This window comes from Oncorhynchus kisutch, linkage group LG13 (genome assembly GCF_002021735.2).
Source record: "Oncorhynchus kisutch isolate 150728-3 linkage group LG13, Okis_V2, whole genome shotgun sequence".
Lineage (NCBI taxonomy): Eukaryota > Metazoa > Chordata > Actinopteri > Salmoniformes > Salmonidae > Oncorhynchus > Oncorhynchus kisutch.
In genome coordinates this window covers 61,073,749-61,097,440 of record NC_034186.2, presented here as the reverse complement: position 1 = coordinate 61,097,440, position 23,692 = coordinate 61,073,749, and the positions used below count along the sequence as shown (strand labels likewise).

At 42.4% G+C, this 23,692-nt stretch overlaps 1 protein-coding gene across 5 annotated transcripts in view; it reads right to left on the bottom strand.

Moving 5' to 3' along the window:
• Positions 1-23,692, bottom strand: part of sema6cb (semaphorin 6Cb) — a 153,477-nt gene that overhangs the window by 115,544 nt on the left and 14,241 nt on the right. For 2 of the 5 annotated variants that reach the window (XM_020498055.2, XM_020498060.2), the window contains exon 1: positions 15,164-15,373. The exons of 1 other annotated variant lie outside the window; for it this stretch is intronic. The gene's annotated coding sequence lies outside the window, so the exon portion shown is untranslated. Of the gene's footprint in view, positions 1-15,163; positions 15,374-23,692 lie in introns of those variants that run through there. 2 more of the 5 variants (XM_020498056.2, XM_020498059.2) reach the window with 1 other exon arrangement.

The window sequence follows — 23,692 nt, the reverse complement described above, 5'->3', positions numbered from 1 at the left end:
ACAAATTGCCATCCAAAGATCATCCAAATATCATCAGTTGAGTTCAAGCTAAACCCTAGAGCTCTCTTGTGCATGTCATCCCATTGTCAAAACACTAGGAGAAAATGCAAGACTAGCAAGGGAGTTTTTCAGCTCTACATCAAATGTTAAAAGAACTGACCACATGAGCATTCCTACGGAATACCAAGAACATGTTCATCGGGCACATAGAGTACCCTGTAAAGGTCCTTCCTCCTCTCAGCTGTCTATTATTGTGGGTCAGTGTAGTATTGTGGGTCAGTGTAGTATTGTGGGTCAGTGAGAGTGAAATCACAAGGAGCACACGCACAGTCCAGCATAAGGGAGAGGCATGTTATGACTACTCGTCTCTCACCATTCCTTCACCAAATTCCCATACTCTATGTCTTAACAGTGGGTAAATGACTTGACCTCCCTACTCCCCACCTAACATGGCCCCCTTCCCCAGATAGCCCCAAAGAAATTCAATCAGTATTCAGGTCAAGCCACAACTCCACCTTAACTCCTGACCTCACCCGGCTCTCCTCAGACCATGACAGGGGTTTGCCTGTGTCAGGTTTTAACAAAGTCCTCGTGTCGGGAAATCAGCGGTCTAACCCTGTCAAGGCCAACACAATCAATCCAGCGGAGGAGTTCAAGGTGGTCTGACCCACACCTAACCCTGATGCTGAAACCATGGCGACAAGCTCAGCCAATGATTTTCCCATCAAACCCCCACCGAGAGTGTCTTGAGAAACAGTCCAGGATATGCTCATGTTTCAGGGCTGGCACTGGAGGACAATTACTATAATTTTTTTAAATTAACTTCGCTCTAGTTTCACTCTATCTACAACAACGTGACACAGCACAGTCTAAACATGAAGGCTGAACAACCCTGCTGCTGGTATAACTGGGGACCAAGGGGAGGGTATTAGCATAGCATAATTACACTGGGGAAAGATCCATGGAACAATAGTGTGGGACACCAGGGAGCAAGACATAGCCCACAATTTGCCATTGTGCTCCTTCCCCCTTTCTTACCCCATTGATATTGGAGAATAATGCCGGAATTCAGACTGTTAGTTTAACCAATGGTGCATTTAGTATAATAATAACCAGGCGGAGCACAGGGTTAATGTGATTAGCAACCCTTTGCTGACACCTCACCACCCTCCACCAGTGGGGTATTATCATGCTAACCTAAAAGAGAAAAAAATATATTTGAAAGGAAAATATAGGAGGAGGCAGGGACCTCGGAAGCCAAGTGAACACAATGCCTGCGAATTTCAGCCTAGTCTGCCAAGGCGAGCGGGTAGACAAATGGACATAGACATAATGCTAGCTGGTTAATTAAAATAACATAATTAAAAAGGTATTGTGTGTGAATGGTCGTCTCAATGCAATCACTGACCTGAGTGTCCGATATATGTCCCTCAGAGCACAGTCAGTCTCTCTCCATTACCGACTCCATTAGACATCTAACCAGACATTTCTTAGCAATTTTTCCAAATCAGACAAGCGTCTTGAGATACTGTTTGTTGGAACCTTTTTTTTTGTGACCATCTAATGGTCACGGACACAGACTGTGATTATAATAGTAGGTAATGGAACCATGCCTTAGAGTGTGAGTGGGAGGTAGGGGTCATTTCCGCTGTGTTGGCTATTTGGGTCCCTTCAAATTAGGTGACTAAAGATATACCCGGTTTACTGTACCTCTCTCCATCGCTCACTACTCTCCCACTCCTCTCTCTGAGACGAGGCATTAAAGCAGTATCAGGCTCTGGAGTTGGAGACTTGTTTACCTTGAGTTGTCTTTCATACCGTCAGTCACCAGTGATCACCCGTCAGGGAGAGACTGTCGAGGCAGAGAGATAATATGGGAAAGCAATAAAGGAGGATCAAATGAAGCCGCCTTGGAGGCACTGGGCAGGAGAAAGAGAACCTGTAGGAGTGCGTTTGTATGCGTCAACACAAATATGTTTACTGTATCTGTGTAAGACGAAACACATGGTAAACATCGTAACAGCCGTTATAACACACAAATACCCCCACACACACACACACACACACACACACACACACACACACACACACACACACACACACACACACACAGCTGCGTGGATGAGTCACCGCATGGTTAACTGGCACACCCGTGGAATGGGACGATTGAAGTGAGAAGGGGGGGCGGGGGGGGGGGAAATTGTACGCACACTGGTAGAATTATATGATACTTACCCCCTGGACCTCTACCCCCACAGACCGGTTTAAAAATAACCCTGATTTAGGCGAAAGGGGCTGGAGTTCAGAGAAGCCCAGGAAAATGACTGCGATAGGAGTCTGTTACTGAACTAATCTTGCACCTCGTCCAAACCAAACGACTGATAGCATTATCACCACCCAGAGATGTAGACATATAATGTAAAAACCAGCACATACAGCAACCCTCACACATGCATAAATACACACACAGACGTTAAACAAAGCGAGGACTAGCCAACACTTGAATGCGATCCATTGTCATCCCTTCCCTAAGTGCATATAGTACAGTACATGCTAAGTCTTGATAGACCCCGGACAAGTTTCCAGTAACAAGGTCGAACAAGACAGCTATTTATGGTTAGTTGGGAAATTCGATGCAGGGTTTTGAACAAGCTAATAAAACCCAATTGGCAGTATGCATGTCATTTAACACCAATGTGTGACAGACTAATATATGTATTTTTCTATAGTTGCATGATACCATTAATTTTTTTTTTGCAAAAATAAGAGGTTTAATGAAAACACTTTGTGTAAATGAATACCAGTCACCTTTTGAGTGCGTGCAGAGCCTGAATCGGGTATGATGAGGCATTACTGCATGAAGCAGCGGCTTTAAGCGGGAAAAACTATCTTAGGTTTTTAATTTCCTGCTTCATTTCACGTGTCGGGCCCATAAAAATCCTAATTTCCAAAAACTGCAATAAGCTACTTTGAGACATGATCATGACTCAGAATAAGTTCTCCAGTAGCAAAACTCTAAATAGATTTTTCCCCCCCCATGAGGTTATTGCTTTGCGGTATAGGCTATATCTGTGAGAACAGACACAATAACTGTGCCACAGATTTTAAGAACAAAACAAAGACTAATAGGGGGGAATTTCGACCAAAGTTAAGCATAAAAGGGAACGTAATTTTATTTTTATACGCTTTTCTCTATATACGTATTCTGATGTTACGCATGAGAATAGCATGCTATTCAGCCACTATACATTTGGGGTAGAGATCAAAGAAAGGAAGGTAGTGGCAGAGGTGTATTCTGGCGTTGACTTCATTTCATTGACTTCAACACCTTCATGCAAAATGAAATGATGAATAAGGTCAAGCAACCTGTCGGTTCCAAGTGCAACAACAACTTAATTTTTTCGAATAGAAATAAACACTATTCTCCATGCACTAATTTACAGAGCTATTTGAGTAATCCGTTTGGATAAGGGAATTGTACATATACACGGCAATTGTTTAAAATCTATTTTACCTTATGATCGCTGGTGACTAATGTAAAATCAGTCATATTTCTGCAAACTAAAAAGCATGTCAACATGACAGGTATTTCGTACTCTTTTCCACAGTGAAGTATAAAATAGCTCTACCGTGATTCTAATTGTAGGCCTAAGGCTTTATAATTTGTGGGTCTGAAATTTGGAGACCCAAGCCGAGGCTGTAGCCTGTGAAAACCAGTACACACTGACAGTTGCGGCAAACCTACCGAGTTGATGTATGCACTCTAGAATTATTTAATTATATGGCCGGACATTTTTTTTTAACAATTTCAATCATATTAAATATTAGCCACTATCAGTAGCCACCATCAGTAATACCCAGAGAAATAGGCCTACAGTGCCTTCAGAAAGTATTGACACCACCCCTTGACTTTTTCTCAATTTTGTTGTGTTACAGCCTGAATTTTAAATGGATTAAATTGAGATTGTGTCACACAACACCCCAGAACGTCAACGTGGAATTATGTTTTCAGAAATGTATTAAAAATGTCAAATGTAAATGTCTTGAGTCAATAAGTATTCAACCTCTTTCTTATGGCAAGCCTAAATAAGATGAGGAGAAAAAGAGTTTCTTAACAAGTCACATAAGTTGCATGGACAATAATAATAGTGTTTAACATGATTTTTGAATGACTACCTCATCTCTGTACCCCACACACATACAGATAATTGTAAGGTCCCTCAGTCGAGCAGTGAATTTCAAAAACAGATTCAACCACAAAGACCAGGGAGGTTTTCCAATGCTTCGCAAAGAAAGGGGCCCATTGGTAGATGGGTAAAAATAAAAATGCAGACACTGAATATCCCCTTTGATCATGTTTAAGTAATTAATTACACTTTGGATGGTGTATCAATACACCCAGTCACTAAAAAGATACAGGCGTCCTTCCTAACTAAGTTTCCGGAGAGGAAGGAGACCGCTCAGGGATTTCACCATGAGGCCAATGCTGACATTAAAACAGTTAGTTTTCCCCTGTCACAGCCATTAAACTCTAAGGATGGATCAAACAACATAGTTACTCCACAATACTAACCTAAATGACAAAGTGCAAAGAACATGTATCCTGTTTGCAATAAAGCACTAAAGTAGAACTGCAGAAAATGTCCTGAATACAATGCATTATGTTTGGGACAAATCCAACACTGTGAATATATTTAAGCATGGTGGTGGCTGCATTGGAGTTTTTTCTAGGATTAAAATAAACAGAATAGAGCCAAACAGGCCATTTCCTAGAGGAAAACCTGGTTCAGTCTGCTTTCCAACAGACATAAAACACATTGACAAATATACACTGGAGTTGCTTACCAAGGCGACATTGAATGCTCCTCTGTGGCCTAGTTACCGTTAACTTAAAAATGTCTTGAAAAATCTATGGCAAGTCGTGAAAATTGCTGTCTAGCAACGATCATGAACAAATCCAGGTGTACAAAGCTCTTAGAGACTTACCCAGAAAGACTCACAGCTGTAATTGCTGCGAAAGGTGATTCTAACATGTATTGACTCAGAGGGTTGAATACTTCTCTAATCAAGATTGTGTTTTATTTTTGATACATTTTGCATCGTTCCCTTACATTGTTAGTTTACCTTTCTTTTGTCTGTCAAGTCCGTGAGGTTGTCCCTGAGGGTCAATAGTGTTTTACATTAGGCTAACATATTACACGTTGTTCCATAATTTGGGACATGTAGCCTATTTGAATCATTCATGGAGCACAGACCATACAGTGTCCTGTGAGGATCAGATGGTTCATATCAGCTTGGCAATGGTTGACAATAGAGGTATGATTTTTCAATGCCGATACCGATTATTGGAGGACCAAAAAAAGACGATACCGATTATTGGAGGACCAAAAAAAGACGATACCGATTATTGGAGGACCAAAAAAAGACGATACCGATTATTGGAGGACCAAAAAAAGACGATACAGATTATTGGAGGACCAAAAAAAGACGATACAGATTATTGGAGGACCAAAAAAACCGATACAGATTAATCTGACAAATTTCTTTCTTTATTTGTAATAATGACAATTACAATACTGAATGACCACTTATTTTAACGTAACATAATACATCAATAAAATCAATTTAGCCTCAAATAAATAATGAAACATGTTCAATTTGGTCAGAATGATGATATGATAAGAGGTAATGATTAATAAGATGACTGTTTATCCATGAAATATATAATTTTTTTATTTAACCTTTATTTAACTAGGCAAGTCAGTTAAGAACAAATTCTTATTTAAAATGATGGCCTACCCCGAACGACACTGGGTCAATTGTGCGCAGCTCTATGGGACTCCCAATCACAGCCGGATGTGATACAGTCTGGATTTGAACCAGGGACTGTAGTAATGCATCTAACACAGATGCAGTGCTCTAGACCGTTGCGCCACTCGGGAGCCATAGAGTTTAATCGGGGGATGGTAACTCTTTAAACAACCTCTTCTGTGGTGCCCCAAATCCTAATGAGTTCATTGTTGCATGATTCATTTAAAAATCGAGTAACAATTAAACATTGTTATTTATTTAATCAACTAACTGTCGTTCGATTAATGAAAGCAAAGTCACGACAATAGCAGTTTAAACCTGGAGCATGGTTCATGACGATGGGATCGTTGTCATCACAGTTCCGGAATTAGTGAGGATAATTAAGGTATATTGATAAGACTGCTGTTCAACCCCTATTGTACCCTTTTCTCACCTTCCAATATTTCATGAATTGAACATGGAAACATTCATGATGAATCAAACCGCTGTTGACTACAATGCTTTCCACAGTTGTGTCAAGTTGGCTGGTAGTGGATCTCTACTCTGAATAGATCATTCCATCTCATCCCACAGATGCTCTATTGGATTGAGATCTGGTGACAGGATGGCCATTGCAGTAAACTGAATTGACCGTCATGTTCTTGGAACCATTCCTGAACAAGCCTTGTGGCATGAGGCATTTAACGTGCTGGAAAAAAATGAAGGTATGCACCTGATTGGCAATGACGTTCAGAAATCTTGTGGCTCCACTTTTATCAAGAGGCCCAATACGTGCCATGAAAATACACCTCACATCACACCACCAACCTGCAATGTTGACGCACTGCATTATGGATGCATGTACTCATGTGGTTCTCCATACCCTAGTCCTCCTGTCAGCGTGAAACAGCAGGAACCGGGATTCATCAGACCAGGCAATGTTTTTCTGATTCTCCAGTGTTTTCTCCATTTAGCACACTTTGTTTTTTGCTGAAAGAAACGGAACTCCGTAAGGTCATCGACCTCCATACCCCATTCGTGTCAAGGTAAAATGAGTTGTGCATTCTTTTATTGGTCTTTGGGCACCAATGTTGTACTGGACTATTAGCTGACTAGCTGTAGCCCATCTGTTGCTCTGCACATTTTGTGTCAGCCTCCTTTGTTGAAGTAGATTTAACAGATGACATCAATAAAGGATCATAGCTTTCAACTGGATTCACTGGTCAGTCTATGCCACGGAAAGAGAATGTACACTGTTTTGTACACTCAGTGTATATTCTAGTGAGTCTGTCAAGAAAATTATAATTAAAAAGTTAAAGTATTTAAAGGGATGATTTCAGATAAATGTACTGAAAACTCTATTGAATGAAAACTCCACAAGAAAATCTGTTGGCCAGCAAGTGGGAGGGTTTCCAGAGATTGAATAAATGTATTTCAGCGTCAGCAAGGGAATCACACCTGATAAGCCTGTTATGCACCTGCATAAGATACGTCTGAATACCAACTACTGAGAAGTGCATAGTAAAGGCGTGCTTAAGAAAGGCGTACATTCCCTAAGTCTGAATCGGGCCCTAAATGCATAAGGATTACATGTATTATATGGCATGAAGGATGGATTTTAAGATGATCAAATTACATTTTTGTTGATGTTATTCTCCTACTTACCCTGCCTATTTCCAAATCTCTCTCCCTCTTTTACTAATGTCCTCCTCTCACACATTTTCTCTCTGAAGAACAGATCTTTCCTGCATGCTAAGAAATTGTGGGTCGATTTCCAAGAACAACAAGCTCCAGCATGCACCCACATTTCAATTCCTGGGATGTGGTTAGGAGATTCAGTTCTGCACTTTAATTCTAGCCTAAAAATAAAAACATATATTTTGAAATCATGCAGGAGCTAGATGGTTTTCAGCTACAGTGAAATCCATTGCATGATCACAAAAATAGACTATACAAAAACTGTATGAATGCGCCACCAGAAACAAAATCAACTTAATAAACCCATTATAAGGATTTTGGATACAGCTAAGCCAAAACACCAGTGAATCCAAAGTAAACATTCAGTGAAGTGAAGGGACGGTTGCTTCAGTTTCAACATGGGCAGCTAATCAATGAGGCAGGATGGCGGGAGGCTACCCTCATTATGAAGTGATTAAGAGATCATTTGGAACAAAAACCACTGCACCTTTAGCCCCTCTAGGACTGCGCCAATCAATAATGTGTGTGCGGCCAGCAGCAATTCACAGGAGGGCTTGTTTCGTTAACCTGCATTCTATGAGAAGATGAGCAGTAGAGTAAAAGGATTGCTGCAAAATATACACTGCTCAAAAAAATAAAGGGAACACTTAAACAACACAATGTAACTCCAAGTCAATCACACTTCTGTGAAGTCAAACTGTCCACTTAGGAAGCAACAGTGATTGACAATAAATTTCACATGCTGTTGTGCAAATGGAATAGACAGGTGGAAATTATAGGCAATTAGCAATACACCCCCAATAAAGGAGTGGTTCTGCAGGTGGTGACCACAGACCACTTCTCAGTTCCTATGCTTCCTGGCTGATGTTTTGGTCACTTTTGAATGCTGGCGGTGGTTTCACTCTAGTGGTAGCATGAGACGGAGTCTACAACCCACACAAGTGGCTCAGGTAGTGCAGCTCAACCAGAATGGCACATCAATGCGAGCTGTGGCAAGAAGGTTTGCTGTGTCTGTCAGCGTAGTGTCCAGAGCATGGAGGAGCTACTAGTAGACATGTCAGTACATCAGGAGACGTGGAGGAGGCCGTAGGAGGGCAACAACCCAGCAGCAGGACCGCTACCTCCGCCTTTGTGCAAGGAGGAGCAGGAGGAGCACTGCCAGATCCCTACAAAATTACCTCCAGCAGGCCACAAATGTGCATGTGTCTGCTCAAACGGTCAGAAACAGACTCCATGAGGGTGGTATGAGGGCCCGACGTCCACAGGTGGGGGTTGTGCTTACAGCCCAACACCGTGCAGGACCGTGCAGGACGTTTGGCATTTGCCAGAGAACACCAAGATTGGCAAATTCGCCACTGGCGCCCTGTGCTTTTCACAGATGAAAGCAGGTTCACACTGAGCACGTGACAGACGTGACAGTCTGGAGACGCCGTGGAGAACGTTCTGCTGCCTGCAACATCCTCCAGCATGACAGGTTTGGCGATGGGTCAGTCATGGTGTGGGGTGGCATTTCTTTGGGGGGCCGCACAGCCCTCCATGTGCTCGCCAGAGGTAGCCTGACTGCCATTAGGTACCGAGATGAGATCCTCAGACCCCTTGTGAGACCATATGCTGGTGCGGTTGGCCCTGGGTTCCTCCTAACGCAAGATAATGCTGGACTTCATGTGGCTGGAGTGTCAGCAGTTCCTGCAAGAGGAAGGCATTGATGCTATGGACTGGCCCGCCCGTTCCCCAGACCTGAATCCAGTTGAGCACATCTGGGACATCATGTCTCGCTCCATGTCTTGCACCACAGACTGTCCAGGAGTTGGCGGTTGCTTTAGTCCAGGTCTGGGAGGAGATCCCTCGGGAGACCATCCGCCACCTCATCAGGAGCATGCCCAGGTGTTGTAGGGAGGTCATACAGGCACGTGGAGACCACACACACTACTGAGCCTCATTTTGACTTGTTTTAAGGACATTACATCAAAGTTGGATCAGCCTGTAGTGTGGTTTTCCACTTTAATTTTGAGTGTGACTCCAAATCCAGACCTCCATGGGTTGATACATTTGATTTCCATTGATCATTTTTGTGTGATTTTGTTGTCAGCACATTCAACTATGTAAAGAAAAAAGTATTTAATAAGAATATTTCATTCATTCAGATCTAGGATGTGTTATTTTAGTGTTCCCTTTATTTTTTTGAGCAGTGTATATTGCTTCCTGCATTAAGTAACCAATGGGAAAATGTTCTGATTCATGTTTACTGATACTATTATATACATACAGTACCAATAGGTATCTCAATGCCTGAATATTGGATATAGGCCCTTGTGTTTGTTATGGTTCATTGGGGGCTCTGGGGGATTGTGGGTGTCGCAGTTAAATGTGAGTATAAAAAAGGCAACCGTCTTAGTCATCGCTCAGTAATCCTCAGTGATGAGACTCAATGTGCAAATGAAGTAGCTACCTCCTCAGATGAAATATGCATGAAAGGAAAAAAAGTTTAATCTCAACAGGATGTATTTCTTGCCCAAAACTCTTCTCCCTTACCAGCCCTGAGTGTACTGGGCAAAAACTTCCCATCACACTAATCAAACAGCTGTGTGTGTGGCCAATCTCTTTTGAGGAAGACAAAAAGATAATGGAATCTAAAAGGATTACTCAAAATGCAGATTGAAGCACCTTCCCAAATCACCCAATTACAAACAAACATAGACAAGCCACTCAGACAGCAGGATTTACATACTAATATAACACAAATAAAGTAGGATGAAAACATGTTCACATACAAAGACTAAGGGTTGGGAAACCTTTACGGACCTGAATACATAAACATGATACTATCTGCTGACACAGGTTATACTGCCCTCTGTAATTGCTGGAACCCTTCCACTTCAGTTCATGGAGCTTAACCAGACAGTTACCCAGCAGTCTCGGCCCGTGGCTGCTGCGGGTTAGCTGAGCAGCCTAAGGCCATGTTTGACAAGGGGTTAACACTGCTGAAAAAGGCTTTATAAAACCACAGGAAGACAGCCAGTCTGGAAAGGAGGACTGAGGCCTGTCACTTGTCCAGAGTGTGGTCTGCAACCTTTTTTATTTTTTTTCCATCCTACCCTTTGGTTGAACTCCGCTCTTTTTCCTCCCAAATTCACGCACTCATCAGCTCTGGGATAATTACCCGTACTGTGCTAACCGCGGCGGTGTGACAGGAGGGCAGCCATCACTCGCCTGTTTTTAGAATCAGAGCTAATTACTGCCCTGTCAAGGACTCTATTTAAATGACTGCTACTGATGGGGCTAATAGGATAAAACAGTGTCAATATTGAACACAGTCAATTAAACCAGACATTTATTTTGGGCACCAAGGTCCTGGTGTGCTGAAATGAAGACAGATATACAGAAAAATAAATGAAAAGAGGTGATATTCAAACCAATACTAGAAAATCCAATAAATCATGAAAAATCTATGATGACCAAATACAGTGACGCTTAGCACTGTAATGAGGACTCAGTAAAACAAGTTTCTGCATTGTGAAGAGCAAACAGCTAAAACACAGTAAAGTACATTCCCCCTACTGGTCCCGGACAATGATTGAAGACCCCCTTCAGCTGCCATAGCAAAGCCATGAGGCTTTCCTCAACCCACCCTTTTTAATGCAATATGTTCATGTGATTTTCCCTCAATGCTCATTGGAGGGGCCAAACCTAAAGGCCATGGCCTGGTGGTCTCAGCAGATAGCTGGGACAGGCCTGTCCCGTGTCAGCCTTGGGTTATGGATGATGGGGAGGCTCTGGGGCTGACAGGTAATAATTCACTCCCCAGGGTTCAGGAACCTGTCGCTGAACCGAGGCAGGCAGACAGGGAGGGTGGAAGACGGCACGGCCTCGCAAAACCCTCCTTTCCTTACTTTCCCCACTAAGCCAGATATGGGGTCCCCATTGGCTGCCCAGTTGCCATGGGTAACAAACTACCATCAATATGAAATATGAGGTGCCACAGTCCAGTGCTTCACTCCGGCGCAGGGCCAAACAAAGTCCCATATGCTGAGGGTGGGTGCCGAAGATTAACTGTTGCTCCTTCAAGCCAAACACAGTCACACTGCCCATTTTTTAAACTCCAGCAGTCCTCCAGTGCCGTAGGTAGTAATTCAGAGTCACCTCAGACAGATGGTTACTGTCAATACTCCACACTTACAATGCTTTTAAAGAAAGATACTATAAAAGTCATATTGATCTCAAAATGGAAGTTATCAACACAGAAGGGGCAGATTGCAGTAATTCAACCACTGCAATTGATATGTGCCAGGGCGTCTGGGCTCTATCAGGATCCTAATCGAAACCATTCAATATAATATTATGGATAGTATAATGATACCACAGTCTTCTGCGGAAGACAGTTGACTCAAAAGACAGTTGCTTCTCTAAACAGTACAGTAACTTGAGTCTGGGCCAGTTCTGAAGCCAGTTCTCCAACTGTTGGAACAGTTGGAGAGGCAGCAGAGTTGGATGAGGGAATATCTGCATCGCAGGGGTGACCGTGGACTGGGAGGTATAAGCTGTACTGTACGTCCCACAGGACCATAGTCCTGGGCCCCTGGGACAGAGCCTATTTCTGCCCTCATTACCCCGCGGACCATTAAGGAGACACAGCCATCCACACATCACAGCCCAGCTCAGCCCTGCAGCAGACCTCCTGTCATTTAATACAAAAACTACAGCACCATCGGAAATAGGAAATAAAATTACACCGTGGTCTGAATGCACCATTAGCCATGCTAACCGAGCGCCGGCTCTTTCAGGGCTGAAATGAGAGCCGGACAACATGCAATTTGGGAGCCAACGGAGAGGGAGCGGGCTGCCGACACTCGCCTCTCTCAGCTCCAGTCATTTACAGCCATCACCCACCAGCATCCAAGACCTGAGTTACTTATTGAATGGGGTTGGGTAATAAGAAAGCGGAGATGTGTGTTTCTGGAGGTAGGAAATGAGAAAGAGAGAGAGCGAAAGGGAGTGAGCAAGGTAAAAAGAGTTCAGAGAGGGCATAATGGTTGGGTAGGAGTTACAAATAATATAAAAATATTATTCAAAAATGATAAATCCAGAAAACGCAACAAACCAGTAGGATATTCCAACTCTGTTGAAGGGAAGCAATATCACCACTTGTTGATTAGGCTATGACATCTAAAACACCTAATGTATAACAGTATTGTCATTTTCTCTGACTGAGCAACCTAGTAAAAAACTATGATACCAACTGCAACTTTGGTTTCCCTTTTAACATGTAAAAGATGGGGATGAATATTGTTTTTAATAAAAATATCTGCAGCAAGAAACATTTAAAAATGAGAAAAACAACCTTGTTTGTACTGTAAGATAATGATACCCTAGAGTCAGTGAGTTTTGCACCAAATTAACATGAATATTTACATTTCTTCTAAAACATTGGAATATAGGACGCATTCATCACACATCCACATCACCAAAACTATTATGGATGGGAAACACGTTAGTTGTGCATGCTGCCAGTGGCGGCATGCCCATAGGGGGCACAAAGGCAAGTGCCCCCTCAGATGTCGTGTTGTGAGATGTTTCAGATGTTAAATTAATTAGTCATCTTAATTTTTAAGCCCATGTTTTATCCAAATCATTTATAAAAAGATCTGTCAGCAGCATTTTGCAGATGGGACACACTGACTGGACTAGGCAAAGAGTACCCCCCGCCCCCTACAATTCTCCTTCGTAAGTGGTCCCTTCCCAAGTGTACAGAGAAAAGAAAGGCAGGCCACTATACTCTAGCGCGTGGAGTATCGTCAGTGGAGGATGAGAGTGTAGAGTGACACACAGTGTTTTATTTGATTTTAGCTGATGGTGTTGGACAGGAGGTATGTTTATAAATGAATGTGATCAAGCTATGTAGCCTATTGATTTCTTCTTCATGAATAAATAAAACAAAAATGTTTTGTTGTTTGTCTGCTTCTACATCTGCATTGCTTGCTGTTTGGGGTTTTAGGCTGGGTTTCTGTAAATGCACTTTGTGACTGCTGATGTAAAAAGGGCTTTATAAATACATTTGATTGATAGTACTAACCTCGCAACTGTATGATGTTGGCTTTAGTTAGCCAGCTCGATAGACTCCCAATCTCGCCATATCAGGCTATCAATCAAGTTGGATTAGCTTGTCTAACCTACCTGCTGGCCAGGTTACTAGACTTGAGAAAAGCAGGCAATTACGAAATGTACTAAATAAGACTCACATTCCTTTCAATCCTTTAACCAGATTTGAGCAGAACCCACCCCCCACACACATGTCCTTCATGCCATACTTCGGTCAAGATATTTGACTTGCAGATATAAGCCTACTAAAAGCTTCTCTCTGTTGGGCATAGCTGAGAGTGGTTCTAAAGAGCATAAAAAGCCTATTTTTTGTCTCAATCCAGGTCTGTAGACTACACGCAGACTGTCACCTTCAATGTCCTCCCATCTGGAACTATTGGACATTATTCTCGCCAATTCGACACAATATTGGCTATTATATTTTGGCTAGTGTTTACCAAAACGCATTAAAGACTGCATGAAAAAACTAATATCTCCATGTAATTCGAATCACTGTTATTGATAGCCTCTAGCTGTATTTTCAGGCTATAAATATGTGCACAAACTCAAAAAACATAAAACAATTTAAGAATCAGCCTAAACATACAATCAAAGGCATCATCATTTGTTTCATTGCATTATGACAGATAACCAGCAGGTCACAGACTGCAGTTGTTGTGGAAAATTCAAAGTCATCCACAACTAAAATCACCCAATGCGCATTTTAATTAAGCAGCTGTCAAAATGACAAGACATTGCTCTATAATATAAAGCTGGTGAACCAAGTAAGGTCAATCTAGGCCTACAACAACAAGTTTGTCACGCCACACAAAGGACTGCGAAATCTGTGAAATCACCCAACTCGATACATCTTGGCGCACGCAGCTATGCATTTCAACTTACTCTTTAAGACTGGCAACAATTTTCTACAAAAACGATCTTGTATTCACCTTGTTCAAATGACCCAGTGACATTATATAACAGTGTTTGAAAGACATGTATGGTTGCAGGTCTATTATATAGACCATTAAAGTCTCGTTTTAATTTCTGTAAACTCTAGCCTACATAAATACAAACAGACGTCTGTCTGCACAACGACAAAAACAGTCATATAGCCTATCCAAAAACGGATAGAGTATTCCTAGTATACTATTTTTGGCATATTTATTTGATGACAAATGCTCTTTTCGCATGCTGAAAAGATGATCGAGCTGAAGCCAATGGTTTAGGACACAGTTTCCCAGTCTTGGGGCCCTTCCTGGGTGCACGTTTTGGTTTTGCCCTAGCACGAAACAGCTGATTCAAATAACTAACTCCTTCAGTAGCCGACTGTCTCCGTGGCTGCACCTACATTTAACTTGCGCATTCAGAGTATTTTGTGTTGCCACAAGTTTGCCCCAGTGTCTACAGAGGACATTGGGCTATTTAAAACAAAACGATGTCGTATTCTAGTTCTAAGTAGGTACTTATAGGAAGTCCTACCATTCATAACATGTTTGGCCAGTTTATACCACCTACCCGTATTGGTTTTTGCCCTAGCACTAGCGGAATCAAATAATCAACGCTTGATAACGAGAAAGTGCCGTAGTATAATTCTTACCTTTTTCTTTCGTTTTGGCTATCTTGTTTCGTTGACAATACTTTGATTCTAGCAGGACAGAGACCAGTGTTACAGAAGCGTAAAATCGGGATTAGTTATTTTTTTCCAAAAAGGCTTGTATTCCCAGAGCGCGAAAGCTGCGAAAGAGCGCCCCTTGTCATGACAGAGACCCACGCACGCTCGAGCTGGACTGCAATCACAACATACCTCACCCAGCGAAGAGCAGCATAGGATAATACACGCCCTAGTGTGTTGAATTGGCAGGCAGTCGGTCCAATGACAGGGGGAGGGATAGTACCAGACCTCGTTTGAGACGGGTTTTTTTTATTCTTTTTTTTTTAACCTTGTTTGAGACGTGTTTTGTTCAAACCTTTTCATTAGACTCCTCCCTCAACATCTCACTTTTGTCCAGTTGTTGGATGCCTACACATCTGGATCCTTGCAACCCGAGCCTGCAGCCAGTCTCTCCGCCAATGAGATTTCAGACAAGGGCATTTAAATTGATATATCATTAACCTTCTTTCTGAGGCTGGTTACCTTGCTCCACATATAAGATTATTAAAAAATACCTTCATTCTGTCAACAAGTTTCTCTGTTGTCTTCAGTTATTAATATTAAATTGCATGGACCTAACTTACTCCATGTTATGCTTGTACCTCCCTGTAATTACATATATCATGCCATTATAATAGCATTTTCAGTTTTCACATAAAATAGTGTCCTTTGTATTGTAATAATGGTTCAACAATAAAACTGTTCTTTAAATTATCAAAGAAAAAAAGCAGTCGACTTAGTACAGGCTGCACAGAGCCATTTCTGTTTTCAGTAGGCCTTTTAGGTTCAAAATGTATGCAGCCTAGTGTACAGTATGTCAAGGTGCTAAGTAGATATATCCTGTATGTTGACAGGCAGAGAATTAGGCAGGATGAAGACATAGAGCATCATGAGGGAACCAGTAGGGTTAATTGGTGAAGGAACAGTAGTTATACTGTATGAAGCTATTGCTCCCATACTGGGGGATTCTAATGAGATATCTGCATAGGAGAGCCTTGCTGATCATTATAAATGATCCAACTGCAAATCACTGTCTAGTGGAGATAGTAATCATGTAGATAGACATGATTAAATAGCAAGTTATCTGTCATTTTCAATCTTTTTTTTCTGGCAGAAATATTCCGGTCACATCCTGCCTTTTAAATAAAAATGTATATTTTTATCTACCACAGATGTTAGTTGTTAATGTCAGCTGTTAATGAGCTGTTAATGATGTCAGCTGTTAATGAGATTGTATTTTTTATAGCTTCTTGGTTAGAAGCAAAGAACATTAACTTTAGTTTTATTTGTATGTTTTGTATTCACTCTTAACATGCTTAGTCATGAACATTCCGTTGGGGTCAGGATGGCTGGAAACACAGACAAATGGCTGGTCATTTTTGGTGAGGTTAGGGTCAATGCTGATAGATTTACTCCAGTCATTTCTCTTGGCATTGAAATTGTCTGTGAGCCCAGACATTGAGGTAAGGTGCCTTCAGGAGTAAGGAGAGGACAAGCTCCCAAGTCCACGATCTGAGTGGACACCCTAAAGCTCAGTAGGCATGTGTTCAGTGTCAACTTTGCCAGTAGGGGTTTACTGGTTTTGGCAGTCTGAAATAAAATAGCTGTTCCACTTCGTTTTCTCATTTTTAAGTTCAATAGAGCACCAGCTGAGTTTCATAATAATGTGTAATACACACATCCCAAATATCTTCAGAGCAGGACAAAATGTACATGACAAATAAAAAATTATTACCTCCTCACTGGCACAGTTCTCAACCCAAACCAACTCACTTTCTTGCAGAAGTAGGCAACACATTCTGGGTAAAGTTATTAGAGAACTAGGTTAAAGATATCCAATCAATAATATCAAATCAAATCAAATTTATTTATATAGCCCTTCGTACATCAGCTGATATCTCAAAGTGCTGTACAGAAACCCAGCCTAAAACCCCAAACAGCAAGCAATGCAGGTGTAGAAGCACGGTGGCTAGGAAAAACTCCCTAGAAAGGCCAAAACCTAGGAAGAAACCTAGAGAGGAACCAGGCTATGTGGGGTGGCCAGTCCTCTTCTGGCTGTGCCGGGTGGAGATTATAACAGAATATCATGCTATCTTGCCACACCACGGGCTTGCAGAAAACAGACACACTGTATTTTTCCTATGCCAGCAGGCAAAATAAAAGAAACTAAATGCCAAGGAGCACTGGCTGTTATCAAAAAGACAAGCATTCTTAAACTGACCCAGCAACATATTGACTATTTTTTCCCACAATTGAATTGCAGTGACCCAATGGGTGCTAAGTGAGGAGAAAGCATGTGAGTCCATCAGCACAATAGCTTAATTCATATAGACTTGTGAGTCCATGGGAATGACTAGAGGACTCTTGTCCCCATGCGATGTATCCATATTACCATGAGGCTCTTTCAGAAGGTTGAGAAAGCAAATGGCATTGAAAGTAAAAGTAAAAGGTAAAGCATCTCGAATAATGCTGATAGTGATACTCCAAAAGGACACTGTGTTTGCATGCTGTCAGGACTGAACACCTAAGGTTCTTCAAATCTGCCAAGGAACAACGCCATTTGAGTGTCAACTCTGTCATTAACAGCAAATGGGTGCAATGCCAGCTAGTTTATACTGTCCAGAGCATATGAGAGCAATCCGAATGGACCGGGATTCTTCTCCTTCTCCCTCTCCCTCTCCCTCTCCCTCTCCCTCTCCCTCTCCCTCTCCCTCTCCCTCTCCCTCTCCCTCTCCCTCTCCCTCTCCCTCTGCCGCTTCCTGTCAACACCTCCAGTGCCTGGCCTCAAACAGCTTACTGCTGGTCTGGGTCTGTCACAAGACATCATCTCCACGCTGTTTACACACACTAAAACATATAGACACATGAACTACTACACGTGAACATGTATGTTTTTCATTTATACATAGGAAAATATGCTCATGCATGCCGCCACACACATACAGAGTATATATCATTTGTCCTGTTACAAACAGGGTATATCCTGTGTTAACACAGGACAGGAACATACACATGCACGCACACTCCAATCAATCCTTCTGTGGATCCATCATGTGCTCACCCTCTCAGGAGCCTGGTCGCAGTGAACAGCAAAGTGACATTGTTGTCAGAGTAGGGAGTGAAAACAAGGGGAAAAGACTATCTGTCAGCCTTATCTTTTCTCGTTTGTGTCCAATCACCAGAAAAGAGACTAAACTTATACTATCGTGCTTAACAGTACAGGACAGTAAAATGATACAATTCAAGCACTTATCAAGAGAACATCCCTGGTCATCCCTACTGCCCCTGATCTGGCGGACTCACTAAACAGAGAACATCCCTGGTCATCCCTACTGCCCCTGATCTGGCGGACTCACTAAACAGAGAACATCCCTGGTCATCCCTACTGCCCCTGATCTGGCGGACTCACTAAACAGAGAACATCCCTGGTCATCCCTACTGCCCCTGATCTGGCAGACTCACTAAACAGAGAACATCCCTGGTCATCCCTACTGCCCCTGATCTGGTGGACTCACTAAACAGAGAACATCCCGGGTCATCCCTACTGCCCCTGATCTGGCGGACTCACTAAACAGAGAACATCCCTGGTCATCCCTACTGCCCCTGATCTGGCAGACTCACTAAACAGAGAACATCCCTGGTCATCCCTACTGCCCCTGATCTGGTGGACTCACTAAACAGAGAACATCCCGGGTCATCCCTACTGCCCCTGATCTGGCAGACTCACTAAACAGAGAACATCCCTGGTCATCCCTACTGCCCCTGATCTGGTGGACTCACTAAACAGAGAACATCCCGGGTCATCCCTACTGCCCCTGATCTGGCGGACTCACTAAACAGAGAACATCCCTGGTCATCCCTACTGCCCCTGATCTGGCAGACTCACTAAACAGAGAACATCCCTGGTCATCCCTACTGCCCCTGATCTGGTGGACTCACTAAACAGAGAACATCCCGGGTCATCCCTACTGCCCCTGATCTGGCGGACTCACTAAACAGAGAACATCCCTGGTCATCCCTACTGCCCCTGATCTGGTGGACTCACTAAACAGAGAACATCCCGGGTCATCCCTACTGCCCCTGATCTGGCGGACTCACTAAACAGAGAACATCCCTGGTCATCCCTACTGCCCCTGATCTGGCGGACTCACTAAACAGAGAACATCCCTGGTCATCCCTACTGCCCCTGATCTGGCGGACTCACTAAACACAAATGCTTCAATAGTGAATGACATAGTTGGAAATAGATAAGAAAACAAGAAAATTGTGCCGTCTGGTTTGCTTAAAGATGGACCACAGAGTTTCTAAAACCAGAGACGCAACATTTGTTTAAAAATTGTACCTTTATTTAACTAGGCAAGTCAGTTAAGAACAAATTCTTATTTTGAATAAGTGGGTTAACTGCCTGTTCAGGGGCAGAACAACAGATTTGTACCTTGTCAGCTCAGGGATTTGAACATGAAACCTTTCAGTTACTAGTCCAACGCTCTAACCACTAGGCTACCCTGCCGCACCAACATGACGAGACTTCCGGGAATGCTTGCGAAGTAGACCATGCAGACCAGGCTGGGGTTTGGGGTTTTGAGAAGTCAGTGAGAGAAGTGAAAAATTCTTTGTTGGCTATTAATTATCTCAAAATCTAAAGGCACAACCTAGATTGTCTTAAGTAGTTGAACACGCTTTTACTTCAACCTCGCGAAAGTGACAAACTGAAAGGTCAAAACAAACTTCATATCGAGGTAAGGCCTTTGATTTGACGGCCTGCACATGCGCAGTTCGATGCGAGACAAATATTAGACCCAATGACTTGTTTCTGAGCATGTTTTAGCCTGTCTTCATACTATACTGTTTTTGGATGCACTATGTAGAAATCGCTCTGCCATTTCCTGGTTGCTAAAAATTGTAATAGTTTTTATAATTTCAGTTTATGTGACAAAACAAGCAGTCACCATAGACTGTAGAGAATCATTGTACCATCTAAACCACTGTGAAATATATTTTGCTTTACCAGAAATATTGTATTTTCAGCTGTTTGAAGCTGGTGTACAAAAAACTGAAAGTAAAAGATGCAAAAGGGAAACTTATGAACGATATGGTAAGCATAGAAATAGCTTACATAGAACAGATCTACCGCTTCCTAGACTTGCTTTTGTGAGAATGAAAGACCTATAACTCACATTTCTATGTGAATTTGGTCAGGCGCCTAAGTTACACATTGTAGCTTTAATATAAGGAATTTGAAATAATCTATACTTTTACTTTTGATACTTAATATAATTGCTCAAATATACTTCACCTTTGATACTTACCAGTCAAAAGTTTGGACACACCAAACCTTTCTACATGATTCCATGTGTGTTTTTTCATCATTTTGATATCTTCATTCTACAATGTAGAAAATTGTCAAATAAAGAAAAACCCTGGAATGAATAGGTGTGTCAAAACTTTTGACTGGTACTCTATATTTAAAACCAGATACTTTAGACTTTTACTTAAGTAATATTTTACTTGGTGACTAACTTTTACTAGAGTCATTTTCTATTAAAGTATCTTTTTTAACTCAATTATGACCATTGGGTACTTTTTCCACCACTGACAGAATGACGTAACTATTGAAGTCTTTAGATATCATTTTGCCTCCTCAAAAAACAATGTGAAAGCTGTGAACAATCAATATGATCCAGCATGGGACAACAATAGAAACAATATTTGAATTGGAAGCACATCAATTGTCTTGTTACACCCACAATCACATGCTTTCTCGTTCATTATTTCGTAGAGTAAACATCTCTAGAAAACTGTGGTCCCATCCTAATGTCCAATTAATTTGCTGAAAAAGCTTCCTTTTACAAGAGGAAAGCAACCGAAAATTGTATTTTGGGGAGAAAGGCACAATGAGAGAATTTGGAAATAATCTTGGGGAAAAGTATAATGCCAATTATGGCATTAATGACAGAATAGAATAGAAGGATACAAACTGAGGATATGGGTTGATCTCTGAAACGTCAATGCTTCAGAAAAGCATCCACTTTGCAGCCAAGAGCCAATTTATGGCTTGAGGTAGAACAGGGATTATAAACCCAGCATCAAGCCTTTTTGTGGCAGAGTAGTCAAGACCACGCTCCACACAGCACAATTACCTGGCGATGAAGGAAGAGTCAGGTCACTGAGGAGAGAGGAGAGGAGGGAGGAGGGGAGAATGAGGAACCAGCTTAGTAAGGACCTGTCTATTATTTTGTCTCTAATAGTTCAGATGAATGTGATTTCACTCAACTGCCATTTATTTTGGGGCCATTTCGAAAGTTAAAATCAAAAGTGGGCAAAAGTTGTTGGAGCCTTTAGAGAAAATGACCTATTCGTATTCGTTACACTACCCATCCGCTCTGCTCACCACCATGATGGTAGCTGGCTCAGAGACAGAGGCTGGCCTGACACAGAGGACGTTGGAGCCGTCTCCGTCGGGCATGTGAATAACAATTAGCGAGGATTTTTTGGGAGGTTGGTATGGATGTTAGGTTAGATCAGTTGGGCTGCTGAGCTGTGCCCCGTGGGTGAGGGTCGTGGTTGTGTGAGCAGCCTGGATGCCCTGCCCTGGGGTACTACTGGCCAGGCTCCGATGCTAACTTTGGGCTGACCTCTGCCTGCTGGCTCCTCTGCTCTTTCACTGGTGGGCAGTTAAATGCTGACTCATATTTCAAAACAAGCCTGAAACCCCTTGGCCCTGGGTGGACATAGGGCGGTATTTTAAACAGATCAGATCACACCATCGCGGCCCTCGTGGTGTTCGGTGAATAAATCTGGGCCTTTTAAAGAGCGGCGATAAAATGTTTTACTAGGTCCGTCTGCTGCGACTCCGGATGGGGACTGGTATAATCCAGAGAAATTAAATAAAATCCTGGTTTTACTCAGAATTGTTTAATGGCTTACAATGTTGATGGCTTTTTGCTCTGTAGAGCCTCCTGAGATGTCCTGAGTCAGTTATTGGCCATGATATTAAAGCCTAATTCCACCAAACTTCATTGTCTGTCTCGGAAAGGTTAGCTAAAGCTCCTATTTGTATAGAACTAAGAGAAGTCCTTGCAGATGAGCAGGGAAAATAGCTTTTTTTTATGTCAAGAGAACATTGTTTAATAATTTAGAGGACCATGTGATTTTACAAAGATAAATGTCTTATACCCTACTACACCACAACATGACACTTTTCTCTACCAGCAGCTAAACAGTAGGCTTGTTTACATGGAGCAGACAGCAGGAAACAAACAGCAGTTGGTGTGGAAGGAACGAGAGGGCTGTAGATGGCATCGTTAGAACAACAGTGGATTGGGTTGGGAGCAGTTGGTTGCATGGTGTTAATCAAGACAAGGTGGCAGTATGGGAGCAAGGGGAAAGAGGGGGGAGAGGTAGGGAGGGAGGGGTGATTAGTAAGAGTCAGGGCGTTGATGACCCATAACTCAGGAGGGCATTTCCCACTCCCCACCCCATTCTAACACTGTATATGTGTTTACACACACACACACACACACACACACACACACACACACACACACACACACACACACACACTCACACTCACACACACACACACACACACACACACACACACACACACACACACACACACACACGCACACACACACACACACACACTTTACTGCTCAGAGCCTGTACTAAATAAGACTAATTAGACTGTCAGAGGGACAAGAGGGGGGCTGTCCCCCACCCCCCTCCCCCAGTGAAGTGACAGCAATTAATTCCGTGCTGAATGTGGCTGTGATGGCAGCCCCCCTCCTGGGGGTGACAGGCACACTGACACCTCACAGTACCCAAACTCTATTCTGTCGCCCGTAGTGGAAAACAACAATAACAACAACAACAATAAACAGGAAAGAGAATGAGGAATGAGGCGGTCTAGGTGCCACATATTCCACTGCTGTAAAACACCCCACAGACAGAAAATCTGTGCAATCTGACAAATGGTCTGAAATTAGTGTAGCCTGCCAAATGATTATGAATGACCATACAGTAAATCTAACATAAATCCACACTGTTAAACCAGCTATCATAAAATCTGACAAATAGTCTAATGGCAGCATATTCAGACAAACTGAAATAATTGGATTCTAATTATAACATACTGAAATATAAATGCAATCTCATCATCTAAAAAAGGTAGGCAGATGAAACTGTCTCTCACATGCACAAGTGTCCACAGTATCTTGACTGTTGCCCTCTGCTACTGATCTCCTCTCCTCAGTGCTCCATTGAGAGGCGCCACACGTACTTTTCCACCCTGTTGTACCTATCGTCTCGTATAATACCTCAGTGACTGTATTAAAGCGGGTGCCCCGTGTATTGTATTTATCTGCATAACAATATGGGGCCTGTTATATTGCTGTGTAATTTCCGTCAGATCCCTGACCTGATTCATCTAGCGGGTCCGCTGCTTTTCCATAATTGTCGTCCTTGTAACAATTA